We start from the raw sequence: 233 nt of genomic DNA, 5'->3' as shown, positions 1-233 counted from the left end.
TGTAGCTAATGGTGAGGATAGTATGGTGTTATCCATCCAGAGATCTGGGAAATCCTTTGTGAGATCTGCCGTTATGCACCCAGGTGTTAAGATATCCTTCACAATGTGAAATATGGAGGTCATTACCACTTTGAGTCATTATCAGAGTCCAATAGCTGTCCTGTTTTATCTGGTACAGTAAACACCAGTAGATTGTCTCTCTGCTGACTGTACCAGGGCCATCTGGGAAAGCC

The sequence above is a fragment of the Salvelinus namaycush genome, chromosome 29 (assembly GCF_016432855.1).
Source record: "Salvelinus namaycush isolate Seneca chromosome 29, SaNama_1.0, whole genome shotgun sequence".
NCBI lineage: Eukaryota > Metazoa > Chordata > Actinopteri > Salmoniformes > Salmonidae > Salvelinus > Salvelinus namaycush.
The sequence above is the reverse complement of the archived record's forward strand: the minus strand, read 5'-3'. Positions refer to the sequence as shown.